This window comes from Hemitrygon akajei, unplaced genomic scaffold (genome assembly GCF_048418815.1).
Source record: "Hemitrygon akajei unplaced genomic scaffold, sHemAka1.3 Scf000033, whole genome shotgun sequence".
In the NCBI taxonomy this organism is placed as follows: domain Eukaryota; kingdom Metazoa; phylum Chordata; class Chondrichthyes; order Myliobatiformes; family Dasyatidae; genus Hemitrygon; species Hemitrygon akajei.
The window spans coordinates 19,762,006-19,774,974 of NW_027331919.1; the positions used below are offsets into that span (position 1 = coordinate 19,762,006).

At 46.3% G+C, this 12,969-nt stretch overlaps 1 long non-coding RNA gene across 1 annotated transcript; it reads left to right on the top strand.

The window, feature by feature from the left end:
• The first annotated feature begins 2,498 nt into the window (after nucleotides 1–2,498).
• Nucleotides 2,499–12,065, top strand: LOC140719939 (uncharacterized). Its single transcript, XR_012097051.1, has 3 exons — nucleotides 2,499–2,605; nucleotides 3,600–3,692; nucleotides 11,813–12,065. It is a non-coding gene; the product is annotated as an uncharacterized lncRNA (long non-coding RNA).
• The last annotated feature ends 904 nt before the right edge of the window (nucleotides 12,066–12,969 follow it).

Genomic DNA, 12,969 nt, shown 5'->3' on the forward strand with positions numbered 1-12,969 from the left:
CGGCACAGATCTATGTTGCCTCTGTTATAGACACAAGTATATAGGAATGAAGAGGGAGCCGTTTCTGCAAACGTATGAATGTGCAGGCGTGGCCAAAAATTAAACGAACTTTCAGTTTAACATTAGGGTTGGAAAGAGAACTTCAGATATGTGTGTATCACTAGATTCTCTTCCACTGAAGGTGCAAACTCTCCAAACAGAACGGTTTCATTTCATTTCAATTTAAGGTTCATTGTAATTTCAACACACAGAACTGCCCATGAATACAGCCAGGACCACACGCATCTCGCCGTGACACTCTGCGGAACAGCATTGGAACTTGAACTGGATGAACTCGGGATCATTCGGGAAGGTGAGGGGGTGATAGGGAGGTCATATAGAGAGGAATTTACACCCACCGTGTAGGGTACAGGAAACTGGGTGACGGACAGGAAGGGGTTAAACAGACAGACCGTGTGCAGAGACCCCTTGAGGCCAACCCGCTCAATAACAGTTAGACCACTTTGGATACTTCTGGATTGCACTGACTATGATTCTGTAGCTCAGCAGGGGAAGGGGTGAAATATGGCGAGTTGTATCAATGGGATTGTCTTTGTTAGGGGAACGGAAAAGAATACTGTGGACGAGAACGAGATTCCTCGATGGTATGCGGTCGTTACCGTCACCACTATATACGTAGAAAATGGGAGCCGGTGTGCAGGTGTGGACAAAATTAGAAAAAAAATACATTCAGTTTAAAATGTGGCTAAAGAGTTATGGTTGGAGCGTACAAAATATGTATAAAATATCAAGATAGCAAGCATATGCAGGATATCAGTCAATGCATTCACGCATTATGTATACACACACACACACACACACACACACACACACACACACACACACACACACACACACACACACACACACACACACACACACACACACACACACACACACACACACACACATTTATGCAGCTTGAGACCCCGTGGGCATTTTGAATCCCCCGGTAATCTGCAATTATTCAGAGCAGAGATTGTCTTCTGCCGAGCGAACACTGGTGGACAGCACAGACAACTGCCTGGAGGCCGCGGCAGACCGCCCCCACTTTGCTCAGCTCCTTCATATCCTCTCCCATGAAAAACTCTCTGAATTTACTCCTGAACTGGAATCAAACTAATATCCCAGCGGTAAGGTTTGCCATTAAAAGGGGAGAGTGGTGGTATAAACTAGAGTTGCAGGGACATGTAAACAAGAACGCCATTACAGATAGTTGAGTGGTTGTTGCTAAGACTTCTGAAAAAGTCAAGAAACAGAAGGTTGAGCCTGCTGGGACTCATGTTCTGAATGGCGTACGCTTCAATGCAGGAAGTATTGTTTGAAGGGCAGATGCGCTCAGGTCAGGGGTCAACGCCTCTAAGCTTAACACGACAGATATTAGTGAGACTAGATTGCAGGCGGGACAGTACCGTTAGCATAAGGTAGGAACGAGGCACACAACCCTCACTGTGACACGGAGATGTTCTTCAATGGAACACTGAAAGTGTTTCGGTGTCACTGCCAAAACCCACATCTGACATGAACACGCCCCTCATCGTGACACTGACACACTGACAGGCTCTGCAACACAGCAGGAGTTCACCACTCAACGATACAAACACAGAGTCAGGCCCTGTATTGTAACTCGAATACAGTCCTTCATAACATACAGTTATGTCCTCCATAACTATACAGTTATATACAGTCCTCCATAACAGTCCTCATGCATAACACCCTCCCTCTCCAGAACCACACCCCCACTCCGTCGCCCTCCTCCTACACGATTCCCAGTCACTGTCACAGAGATTGCAGTACACCACTCCCGTTTCCGTCACCCATCCCTCGGCTACAAGCAACCCCGTTTCGTGACCCACATCCACTCCTGCACAACACACACAAAATGCTGGTGGAACACAGCATGCCAGGCAGCATCTGTCAACGTTTCGGGCCAGGACTAACTGAATAGAAAGATAGTGAGAGATTAGAAAGTAGTTGGGAGGAGGGGGAAATGTGAAATGATAGGAGAAGACCAGAGGGGATGGTATGTAGCTAAGAGCTGGAGAGTTGATTGGCGAAATTGACACAGAGCTGGAGAAGGGAAAGAATCTTGGGACGGGAGGCCTAGGGAGAAAGAAAGAGGGAGGGGCGCGCCAGAGGGAGATGGAGAACAGACAAAGAGTGATGGGCAGAGAGAGGGACAAACACAAACAACTAAATAAGGAGGGGTTCCAAACTGATGGCATGAACATTGACTTCTTTAACTTTCGATGATGCCCCTCCCCTTCTTACCCCATCCCTGATACATTTAGTTTTTTTCTCTCTCTCTCTGTATTACACCTCCCCCAGTTCCACCGGATATCGATCACCAGGATCTGAATCTATCCACAACTCTGCATGCTCAGGCCGGTCACGTGATTCCACACCACTTGCATCAGTGGCTGCAAACTCGCCACCCTGGCCTCCTCTCTCCTCCCCTTCCTTCCTCTAACGGCAGCACACAGTCCGCTCACACACACACACACACACCATCTCCGAGAGACACACACGATTCAAGACTACTGGAAAGCCGAAAGGCTGGGTATTGGTGAGTGGGGAGACCGGAGGAGGGAGAGGGCTGCGCACTTTTGCTGACTCCGGTAGGGTGTGCTGCGACGGTGCGGGAGGTACATGTCTAACCCCGGGAGTGTGATGGGATAATATTTAGGGAACTTCGCTGGTTATCCGACGAATGGACTGCGCGTTTGGACGTTGAGGACGGAGTTTCACTCTGTGTGTGACCCCGGAGTGTGTGTTGAAACAATATGGAGGGAGTTGCACTCTGTGTATGATCCCGGGGGGGTGTGATGGATCGTTGCGGAGGGAGCGTTACTCAGTGCATATTTCCAGGAGTGTGTGATCGGATGTTATGGAAGGATTAACACTCTGTCTGTGTCTCCTTGCCATGGGTCAGTGGATTTAGGCGTTTAAACAGACTCCAATCGGAGACAGGGAGCAATAAAATGGTGCTTGACACGTTCTGCTCCAACGGCTGCAAACTGAACACCCTTTCTGTGGCCCCACTCTCCGCCCCTTCCTTCCTCTTTTCACAGCACATCATCCCTTCTCTATGATTCTTTTTTATTTGTAATATATTTTTTATTGAAGGAAGGTCACTGTACAGAATAATAATGGATACATTTTCCTCCATTTTGCTTTTGTTTCTTACCCCTAAACAAACCTCCCCTCACCCGCCCTCCCCGAACATACAATGACAGCTAATGTATTTACAATACAAACTTTCACATATACAAGTACGGACATTTCACAGCCATACCCCCACACTACTTCAAGACGAAGTCCCACACACATCTACAACATCTCAGATGATCCAGAATAGACTCATATTACAATTCATCAACCACCCTGTGAGGTAACCCATGTGCGTGTTAAAAGGGAAGCAACTTTCCAAGTACAATCAAATGCCCTCAGCTAAGAGGTAATTCCTCAAGACTCCCAAAATACGACAAGGAAGGTCCCCATTTCGAATAGAACTTTCTCACAGACGCCTTCAGAGTGAATTTAATCTTTTCTAATTTCAGAAAAAAACCATTCCGTCCTCTAACCAAGCAGCAGCAGATGGGGGAGTGGCAGATTTCCAGACCAGCAAGATTCTCCTACGGGCTAAAAACAATGTAAGTGAAATGATATCCCACTTGTTTGCACTTAAACCCAAAACATCATCTGCCACACCAAATACAGCTATAAGCGGGCAAGGTCTCAGTGTCACCCCCGAAACCACAATGATAATTTTAAAAACCAGTGCCCGGTAACTATCAAGCCGAGGGCAAGACCAAAATGCATGCACTAAACCAGCCGGAGAGAAGGAACACCTGTCACAGCCAGCGTCTGTCCCAGGATATATGTCAGCACGCCTGGCTTTACTTAAATGTACAGTGTAAAACTTTAAATTGTATGAGCCCGAGTCTAGCACATGATGACGAGGAATGAACCCTATTCAGTGCTTTTGCCCAATATCCCTCAGCCAGATCCACACCCAGGTCATCCTCCCAGCTAGTCGTAGTTTTATTTAGATCTTGAATTCCCAAAGACATCAGCTGAGAGTATCGTACAGAGATCAGCCCTTCATTATTAAAGCTAAGATTGAGTTTGTCCCACAACATAGCAGGTGGTAGATCAGGAAAAGAGGGAAAATTTTCCTTAACAAAGTGGCGAATCTGCAGGTATTGAAAAAAAAAGATTATGCGGAAGGCCATATTTACTGCACAGGTTATCAAAACTATTGAATATATTTTCATTGCACAAATGCTTAATGCGCATAAGGCCGTTCAAACTCCAGTGTCTAAAAACTGAATCGAGTGTGGAGGGAAGAAATAGATGGTTTCTATGAATGGGACCCAAAGCTGAACTGATGTGAACGTACAGTGGCAGCGAAATTGATTAAAGATTTAAGGGTGGAGAGCACGACAGGGTTAGATCTGAATTGAGAAGATTTCAATGGGAAAGTTCTGCGACCCCTCTCCGAACAGCTTGAAATAATGTAGCTGACTTAAGTGCCATAGAAAGAGGCTCAACTGCTATTGCAGAAAGATTCTATGATTCTTAAGTGGGTGAGTGAGCAGCTCGACGTCTTGTCCATACATGTACCAACGAAATCGGTATGTATGAGAAGGTGTTTCCGCACAGTGAAGTCAGGGATTTAGCAGTTAACCTAAAGGACAGGACCACCACCCGTCCCAATGTGCCCAGACACAGGAAGACCATACAGTTCAGCACGTGGCTCAAGCTACGGTGCAGATGGGAGGGATTCAGAATTCATTGTGTTTATTCCAAGGAACGTGGGATGTCTACTGAAGAGATGGAAGACAGTTTACACATATAGACAATAGACAGCAGGTGCAAGAGTATGCCATTCGGCCCTTCTAGCCATCACCGCCATATACTGTTATCATGGCTGATCATACACAATCAGTACCCCGTTAATGCCCTCTCCCCATATACCATGACCCAGCTATCTGTAAGATTTCTATCTAACCTCTCTTGAAAGCATCAAGAAACTTCGCCTCCACTGCCTTCTGGGGCAGAGCATTCCACAAATCCACCACTATCTGTGTGAAAAAGTTTTTCCACATCTCTGTTCTAAATGACCTACCCTTATTCTTAAACTGTGGCCTCTAGTTCTGGACTCACCCATCAGCGGGCACATGCTTCCTGCCTCCAGCCTGTCCAATCCCTTAAAAATCTTATATGTTTCAATCAGATCCCCTCTCATCATTCTAAATTCCTGTGTATACAAGCCCAGTCGCTTCAATATTTTAACATATGACAGTCCCGCCATTCCGGGAATTAACCTTGTGAACCTACACTGCACTCCCTCAATAGCAAGAAAGTCCTTCCTCAAATTTGGACACCAAAACTGCACACAATACTCCAGGTGGGGTCTCACCAGGGCTCTGTACATCTGCAGAAGGACCTCTTTACTCCTATACACAAGTTATCTTGTTATAAAGGCCAGCATGTCATTAACTTTCTTCACTGCCTGCTGTACCTGCATGCTTGCTTTCATTGTCTGATGTCCAAGAACACCTGGATCTCGTTGTACTTCCCCTTTCCTAACCTGACTCCATGTAGATAGTAATCAGCCTTCCTGTTCTGGGCACCCAAGTGGATAACCTCACATTTATCCACATTAAACTGCATCTGCCATACATTTGCCCACTCACCTAGCCTGTCCAAGTCACCCTGCATTCTCATAACATCCTCCTGACATTTCACACTACCACCCAGCTAAGTGTCATCGGCAAATTTGCTAATGTTACTTTCAATCCCTTCATCTAAATCATTAACGTACATTGTAAACAGCTGCGGTCCCAGCACCGAACATTGCGGTATCCCACTGGTCACAGCCTTCAGTTCCGAAAGGGACCCACTAATCGCTACTCTTTGTTTCCTGTCAGCCAGTCAATTTTCAATCCATGTCAGTACTCTGCCCCCAATACCATGTGTTTTAATTTTGCCAAGTTACCTCCTATGTGGGACTTTATCAAAGGTTTTCTGAAAGTCCAGGTACATTACATCCACTGGCTCTCCCTTGTCCATTTTCATAGTTGCATCCTCAAAAAACTCCAGAAGATTAGTCAAGCATGATTTTACCTTCTCAAATCCATGCTGACTCGGATTGATCCTTTTACAGCTATCCAAATGTGTCATAATTTCCTCTTTTATACCTGACTGCAACATCTTTCCCACCACTGACTTCAGGCTAACCTGTCTATAATTCACTGTTTTCTCTCTCACCCCTTTCTTGAAAATTGGGACAACTTTAGCCACCAATCCGCAGGAACTGATACGGAATCTATAGAACATTGGAAAATGATTACCAATGCGTCCACGATTTCTAGAGCCACCTCCTTAAGTACCCTGGGATAAAGACCATCTGGTCTCGGGGACTTATAAGCCTTCAGACCCAACAGTCTATCCAACACCGTTTCTTGCCTAATATAAATTTCCTTCAGTTCATCCATTACCGTAGTTTCTGTGGTCACTATTACATCTGGGAGATTGTTTGTGTCTTCCCTAGTGAAGACGGATCCAAAGTACCTGTTCAACTCGTTTGCCATTTCCTTGTTCCCCATAATAAATTCACCGGTTTCTGTCTTCAATGGCCCAATTTTGGTCTTAACTGTTTTTTTTTTCTTTTCACATACCTAAAGAAGCTTTTACTATCTTCCTTCATATTCTTGACTAGTTTGCCTTCGTACCTCTTTTTTTTTCTCCGCGCATTGCTTCTTTTGTTATTTTCTGTTGCTCTTTAAAAGCTTCCCAGTCCTCCGGCTTCCCGCTAATCATTGCTATGTTATACTTCTTCTTTCTTATTTTTATACTGTCTTTACTTCCCTCGTCAGCCACGGCCGCCCCTTACTCCCCTTAGAATCTATCTTCCTCTTTGGAATGAACAGATCCTGCACCTTCTGCATTATTCCCAGAAATTCCTGCCATTGTTGTTCCACTGTTTTCCCTGCTAGGGTTATTGTTCCATTGAACTTTGGCCAGCTCCTCCGTCATAGCTGCTTAGTTCAGTTTGTTCATCTGTAACACTGGCACATCCGATTCTTCCTTCTCCTTCTCAAATTGTAGGTTAAATCACATCACATTATGGTCACTACCTCCTTATGGCTCCTTTACCTCGAGGTCCCTGATCAAATCCGGTTCATTGCACAATACTAAATCTAGAATTGTCTTCTCCCTGGTAGGCTCCTATACAAGCCGTTCTAAGAATCCATCTCGGAGGCACTCCACAAACCTCCTTTCTTGGGGTCCAGTACCATCCTAATTTTCCCAGTCTACCTGCATGTTGAAATCCCCTGTGTCAACTGTATCATTACTTTTGCGACATGCCAATTTTAACTCTTCGTTCAATTTACACCCTACATCCAGACTACTGTTTGCATGCCTGTGGATAACTTGTATTAGGGTGTTTCTACCCTTAGAATTTTTCAGTTCTATTCATACTGGCTCTTCATCCCCTGTGGGATTTGGTGGTGGTAATATAGAAACATAGAAAACTTACAGCATAATGCAGGCCCTTCGGCCCACAAAGATGCGCTCAACATGTCCCTACCTTAGAAATTACTAGGCTAACACACAGCCCTCTATTTATCCAAGCTCCATGTACCTGTACGAAAGTCTCTTAAAAGAGCCTATTGTATCCGTCTCCACTACCGTTGCCGGCAGCCCATTCAACACACTCACCACTCTCTGCGTATAACACTTACCCTTGACATCTTCTGTGTACCTAGTCCCCTGCACCTTAACCCCGTGTTCTCTTGTGGCAACCATTTCAACCCTGGGAAAAAGCCTCTGATTATCCACACTATCAATGCCTCTCATCATCTTATACACCTCTATCAGGTGCCATCTGATCATCCGTCGCTCTAATGCAGGGGTGTCAAACTCGTTTTAGGTCACGGGCCGGATCAAGCAAAATGCAGCTTCATGCGGGCCGGATCAGTCGGACGAGTGCGAACGCAGCTTTCGTTGCCTCCGTTTTTTCAGCCTGCTCTCATGTGTCTCAGTCTCTGCTATAACTACAAAGTGTTTCACTTTACAAATTCCGTTTCTTATGAAGAAGACTGCCGAATAAACACTAAAAACCCTGAAAACTTGGTACCTGAATAAACTCAGCATTAGCCATATCATACGCCATAGGCGCTTCAATTACTGGGGCCAGCTTTAATAGTAATTAGCTATTATCTCGCGGGCCAAAGATAATTCCACCGCGGGCCGGATTTGGCCCGCGGGCCTTGAGTTTGACATATATGCTCTAAGGAAATAAGGCCAAGTTCCCTGAATCTGTTTTCATAAGACATGTTCCCCAGTCCAGGAAACTTCCTATACACTTCCTATAGTGAGGCGACCAGAACTGAGCACAGTCCTCCAAGTGGGGTCTGACCAGGGTCCCATAAGGCTGCAACATTACCTCTCTGCTCCTAAATTCAATCCCAGGATTGATGAAGGCCAATAAATCGTATGCCTTCTTAACCACAGAGTCAGCCTGCGCAGTTGCTTTGAGCTTCCTATTGACTCATACCCCAAGATCCCTCTCATCCTCCACACTGCCAAGAGTCTGACCATTAAGACTTTATTCTGTCTTCATTTTTGACCTAACAAAATGAACCACCTTACACTTATCTCGGATGAACACCATTTGTCACTTCTCTGCCCAGTTTTGCATTATATGAATGTCCCGCTGTAACCTCTGACAGCCCGCCACACTATCCCAAAACATACCTGAGAAATACCTGATCTGCTACTGCGGCATGAGACAAGGCAGGTGTCAGAGTTTTATGCCAGGGTACACATTGTACTTAGTGATCAGAAAGTCATTAGTTTCAAATAATTATCGGAAACGATAGGACGTTCCTAAAGTTTAGATTCTAAATTGGAAAAATGCGAAGTTTACCTTGGATCAGAAAGTATCTGGAATGTGTGGGTTTTGAGAAGATGTTTCCTGGCAAAGGTGCTCTTGGTAACTTGGAACCCAAGCGGTGCTTACTTCGTTGTAGCAGGGAACGACCGACACTGTGAATAGTAGGAAGTGTTGAAGGAGAGATGGATTTTGGTGTGCAAGGCTGGGGAATACACAATGTGAATATAGGGACCCCTGACGTCCCCTTCACTCTACCCTCCCTTAGAAAACTCCATGACTCCGAACCGAATTCCCTCCCCCATAATCCTCTTCGTAGGCGTCACCCCGTCCTCCCCTACGCCCCTCTCCATTTCCGTCTTCCCATACCTCCACTGCCCCCTCAGTATATCTGCACCTCACTCCGCTACACCACTCCCTCTCCGTGATCAGAGGATGTGTGATGAGGAAAGGGAATATTGGTGCCAGTTGTCACACCTCCTCCTTTCCACCGGATATTGACCTCTGGGTTCTGAATCTCTCCACAGCTCTGCGTGGACACCACTCCCCCTAGTGTCCGCTATATCACCAGCAATATATTCCCATTCGGGCCTCTGTCCACCCCCCTCAGTGGGTGTGTGTGTGTGTGTGTGTGTGTGTGTGTGTGTGTGTGTGTGTGTGTGTGTGCGTGCGTGCGTGTGTGTGTGTGTGTGTGTGTGTGTGTGTGTGTGTGTGTGTGTGTGGTGTGTGTGTGTGGTGGTAGTTGCTGACAGCAGTTGGTGGCTCTGTTTAACGTTCTGTGGCTCAGAAGGGAATGTGAGGGAGAGCAGAGGCGAGCTGTCCTGACAATGGATTCGTTACTATGGGTAACAAACGGAGACTCTGTGGAGAGAACGAGAGTCCTGGATGGTATGTTGCTGGGACCCATTTTCTATGTTCCGTAATTTCATAGAATCATAGAAAACTTACAGCACAATACAGGCTGTTCGGCCCACAGTTCTGTGCCGAACATGTCCCTGCCTTAGAAATTACTAGACTTACCTATAGTCCTTCACTAAGCTCCATGTACACATCTAAAAGTCTCTTAAAAGACCCTATTGTATCAGCCTCCACCACTGCGCCAGTCACCATTTCCACGTACTCACCACTCTCTGAGTAAAAAGCATACCCTGACATCTCCTCTGTACCTACTCTCCAGATCCGTCAACCTGTGTCCTCTTGTGTCAGCCATTTCAGCCCTGGGGGGGGGGGAAATCCCTGACTATCCACACGATTAATGCCTCTCAGCATGTTTTCCACCTCTGTCATGTCACCTCTCATCCTCTGTCACTCCAGAGAGAAAAAGCCGAGTTCACTTAACCTATTTTCATAAGGCATGCTTCCCAATCCAACATCCCTGTAAATCTTCTCTGCACCCATTCTATGGCTTCCACATCCTTCCCGTAGTGAGGGCGACCGGAACTGAGCACAGTACTCCAGGTGGGCTGGGTCAGGGGCATATATAACTGCAACATTTCCTCCCGGCTCTAATTTGTATTCCACGATTGATGAAGGCAAATACACCGGACGCCTTCTTAACCACAGAGTTAACCTGCGCAGCTGCTTTGAGCGTCCTCTGGACTCGGACCCCAAAGGTCTCTCTGATCCAGCACAGTGCCAAGAGTATTACCATTAGTACTGTCAGATTATTGAGCTACCAAACAGAACCATTTCACAAGATTCTGGGTTGAACTCCATCTGCTACTTCTCAGACCAGTTTTACATCCAACCAACGTCCCGCTGTAACGTGTGATAGCCCTCTACACTATCCACACACCACCAACCTTTGTGTCATCATCAAACGTAGGAACCTATCCGTCCACTTCCTTATCCAGTCATTTATAAAGATCACGAACAGTAAGGGTCCCAGAACAGATCCCTCAGGGCACCACGCTGGTCAACGACCCCCATGCAGAATATGACCCGTACACACCCACTCTTTTGTGGGCAAGCCAGTTCGGGATCCCAAGGCAATCTCACCTTGTACCCCATGCCACTGTACCTCGCTCAATAATCCATGCATGGGTACCTTATCAAATGCCTTGCTGAAATCCATATACACTACATCTACTGCTCTTCCTTCAGCAACTTGTTTTGTCACATCCTCATAAAATTCAATCAGGCTCGTACGGCACAACTTTCCCTTGACAAACCCATTCTGACTGTTCCTAATCATATCATACCTCTCCACATGTTCATAAATCTTGCATCTCAGGATCTTCTCCATCAACTTACCAACCACTGAGATAAGACTCACTGTTTTATAAATTCCTGGGCTATCTCTGCTCCCTTTCTTGAATAAAGGAACAATATTCGCAACTCTCCAATTCTTCGGAACCACTCCCGTCTCCATTGATGATGTAAAGATCATCGGCAGAGTCTCAGCAATCTGCTGTCCCGCTTCCCATTGTAGGCTGGGGTAAATTTCATCCGGTTCCGACGACTTATCCAACTTAATGATTTCCAAAAGCTCTAGCACATCCTCTTTCTTAATATCCACATGCTCAAGCTTTTCAGTCTGTCGCAAGTCATCACTACTATCACCAAGATCCTTTTCCATAGTGAAAACTGAAGCGAAGTATTCATTACCTCCGCTATTTCCTGCGGTTTCATGCACACCTTTCCACTGTCTCACTTGATACGTCCTATTCTTTCACGTCTTATCCTCCTGCTCCTCAGGTACTTGTAGAAAGTCTTGTGGTTTTCGTTAATCCTGCCCGCCAAGTCTTCAGATGGCCCCTTCTGGCCCTCCAAATTTCCCTCTTAAGATCCTTCCTGCTAGCCTTATAATCTTTTAGATATTACCTAGCCTTCCGACACTTTTGTAAATTTCTCTTTTCTTCATGACAGAGTTTCGCCTCTCCCTGATCTCTTCCGAACGAGACCAGCTGCCTGTTGTGTAACAATATCAGGAGATGAACAGGACCCGGTGCCAATATCGACGAAAAGTCCTTGAGTTGTATTCGACCCTTGAATCCAGGACAATCGCGAATTCCCTTCAGGATCTCTGCCAGACCACCTGTTTCAGGAATGCGTGCATCCGCAACCACAGCAGCTCTAGCCCCGAAAGCAAATTATTCTGCCAACGTTGACCAGCAGGAAAGGTGAGGTAAAATCCCCCATCCCCCGATCCTACTCTCAAGGAGAGAGAGAGAGAGAGAGAGAGAGAGAGAGGAGAGAGAGAGAGAGAGGAGAGAGAGAGAGAGAGAGAGGAGAGAGAGAGAGAGAGAGGGAGAGAGAGAGGAGAGAGAGAGAGAGAGATGAGAGGGAGAGAGAGAGAGGGAGAGAGAGAGAGAGAGAGAGAGAGAGAGAGAGAGAGAGAGAGAGAGAGAGAGAGAGAGAGAGAGAGAGAGAGAGAGAGAGAGAGAGAGAGAGAGAGAGAGGATAAGTACCACTAGACCGTACCGAACAAACAAACGGAGACCGTGTGGATTACCGGGTCACATCGTCCCACCACACAGCCCCACGGTCAGGCCCAGAGTTAAACTTCCTCCTTACCGTCCCTTAACACAGTCCCGTGATCAGACAGAGTGAAACTCCCCTCCACAACCCGCTTGAACCCGATTCTCAAGGGAGAGACAGAGAGACAGACAGAGAGAGAGGCGGGACAGAGACAGAGAGAGACGTAGAGGAGAGAGACGGGGAAGGAGAGAGAGAGAGAGAGAGAGAGATAGGATTACTCATTCTGTGTTCTGGGCTATGCGTGTTGGGTCGGTGTAGTGGGGATCACCTCTATTGTCTGACTCCGCAAGACTAATCTTCTGGACGTTTATGAGGATCTATCTATGAAAATGGACAAGTGGAGTCAGTGGATGTAGTGTATCTGGACTTTCAGTAAGCCTTTGATAAGGTCCCACACAGAAGATTAGTGGGCAAAAATAGAGCACATGGTATTGAGGGTAGAAAATGGATAGAAAATTGTTTGGCTGACAGGAAACAACAAGTAGGGGTTAATGGGTCACTTTCAGAACGGCAGCCAGTGACTAGTGGGGTACCGCAAGGCTCAG